Source organism: Crocodylus porosus, unplaced genomic scaffold (genome assembly GCF_001723895.1).
Source record: "Crocodylus porosus isolate Cpor-Errol unplaced genomic scaffold, CroPor_comp1, whole genome shotgun sequence".
Lineage (NCBI taxonomy): Eukaryota > Metazoa > Chordata > Crocodylia > Crocodylidae > Crocodylus > Crocodylus porosus.
The window spans coordinates 172,968,969-172,971,345 of NW_017728906.1; the positions used below are offsets into that span (position 1 = coordinate 172,968,969).

At 50.5% G+C, this 2,377-nt stretch overlaps 1 long non-coding RNA gene across 1 annotated transcript in view; it reads right to left on the bottom strand.

Moving 5' to 3' along the window:
- Positions 1 to 2,153, bottom strand: part of LOC109306690 — a 42,721-nt gene extending 40,568 nt beyond the window's left edge. The window contains exon 1 of the long non-coding RNA XR_002100078.1: positions 1,836 to 2,153. This is a non-coding gene — a long non-coding RNA (uncharacterized LOC109306690). The remainder of the gene's footprint in view (positions 1 to 1,835) is intronic.
- Between the last annotated feature and the right edge of the window lie 224 nt (positions 2,154 to 2,377).

The following is a 2,377-nucleotide window of genomic DNA, read 5'->3' on the forward strand; positions in this document are numbered from 1 at the left end:
TCTGCAGCAATGCTTCTTTTACCTAAGCTAAAGATCCCTGTGTAGCCCCAAAATACTGTGGGGTCTGCTCATCAAGAGGCTAAAAGATTGGGACGGGCTGAGTTTGAAACACATAAGGGGGATCAGCTTGTACAGGCTGATCGACCCAGTTTGGCTCAGACGTGATGAACTGATTCTTGGCATATGAGGGTGTCAGCCTGTCCATGCTGATCAACCCGGCCAGGTCAGGTGTGTCATGTTAATCAGTGTGTGTTTGTGTGTATGACTGATTTGGGGACTGGAGGAACCCAGCCCCACTGAACTGAGTCCTGCAAGATAGCTCCACTGGGGGTGAGGGCTTGCAGAAGGGAGAGATACAGCTCTGTATCGAAACACAAGTAACACAAGCAGCACATTGATAGAATTACCAAGACCCTAGCCCTAATAAATGAGCACACCCCAAAGTAGCGGGCAAATTTGGTAACAGGACAAAGCAATTGTATAGGAGGAACAATATTCAACTGCACTAAGAGGTGAGGAAGTGTTTCCACCTTGAGGGAGGAAAGGAGCCAGAGCCTGAGCACTCCTTTTGCCTGTGAGGGTGTATGTGGCTACATGCTGGGATATAACAGTTTACTGACTGAGGCTTCCCCTTCGGGCCACTTCTGCTTGAATCTTTCTATCTCAGCAGCACTATATCATGGAGCCACAACTTTCTTTTGTGGCAGGCAGCAGTAGCCAGGACATGGGATTAAACTCCCAGCCAACCTGTGGCTGGTGACGGGAATGGCTGAACTCCAAAGGAAAGACAATGACTGGAGAGTATCACAGTCCTGTCACTTATCAAAACGTATCATTTTTTGTCCTGATCCAGGGAAAAAAATTTAACAGGAGAAACCTATATTAACTTGTGTCCAAATCCCTGCTGTGTTCTGTATACTTCTTCAACACTCTCCTCCCCCACACAGGGAAAGAATTAATTTTTCTTAACTGTTATTTTGTTTATTATTGAAATCACCTGTGTACCCCTAGTCCTCTTCCGTTTATGCCGTTAAAATTCTGCTTTCCCTTAAGTCCTTCAAAGTCACTTTCTAGTAATTACCATTCCTCATGCGTGTTGTGTATGTTCGCTTAGAACAGTGACTGGTCTAAGGCGGGGGGAGTTGCACCTTACAGACTAACCAAAGCAGGTGGGTATATATTCTATCTATCTATAGCACAAGCTTTCCTGAGCTAAAGCTCAGTCATATCAGGTGCTATTTATATGTAGCACAAATTTTCTTCAGCTGAATTTCCCCTCATGAAGTGCTGTCTGTCTGTCTATATCTACGTAACACAAGCTGCAGCACAATGCCAACTCTCATGAAAAAAATCAAAACATTCCAAGTCAAATTAACTGACTCATGATCTCCTGACAGAGAGATCAAATTTCGGGATTTTTTTTCTTCTGCCACCTGTAGCACCAAGCTGGTAAGTTTGTGGAGGTGAAGGGGGAGAGGGAAGAGGCTGGGGTGCAGATTGAGGCCCCCATGTGAGGGAGGGGCGTGGGGCAGGGCTGGAATGAATGGGGTCCTGGGGCGAGTCATGCAACAGAGCCCTGGGCGCATGTGCACGTGCGTCCCTTACTCCCAAGTCACAGTCCCACCAGCCCTTCTGCTGCACCTCACTCCTGCTGCACAGGCCATGTGTGGGGACTCCCCCGCCACACACCTTGACAAATAACCTTCCTACACACACTTCAAAAACAGCATCTCATGATTTACACCCCAAATCTCTTGATTTTTTAAGAATTTGTCTCATGATTTTTGAGAGGACGGGGTTGGCAATACTGCAAGCTTTCAAGAGCTGATGCTCACCTGGTCAGGTACTGTCCATGCTAATCTGTCTGTCTACAGCATAACCTTCCCTGAGCCCAAGCTCATTTATCAGGTGCCGTCTATTTAACATGTAGTATAAACTTTCCAGAGCTGATGCTCTCCTCGGGCGCTGTCTGTCTGTCCCTCCATCCCTGTGAAGCCGCCCACTCAGAGCGCGCCTCTCACGGGCCGGGCCAGGGGGACTGGCTTTAACCGCTGCCCTCATCTGCCCCTCGCCAAGCACCTAGGCAGGTTTCTCCGCCGCGCCGGGCTTTGCTACCTCAGGGTGCCCCTTGCCAGGACGAGAGGCCACGGGGCAGTGGAGGGACACAGGGAGCAGTGAGAAGCCAAGAGCAGTGACCCTGGCGCTGCGGCATTAGCGGAGCCGCGGCCGCCACCAACGCCGAGATACTGAGGGGGTGCGGCAGGTCGTGAGGGCAACGGCTTCGCGGCGCGTGCCGCGCATGCGCACCCTCGCGCGGCCCAATGGGAGCGGGAGAAAAATCCGAACGGCTGCCACCGACGCCGCCATATTGCGGAGT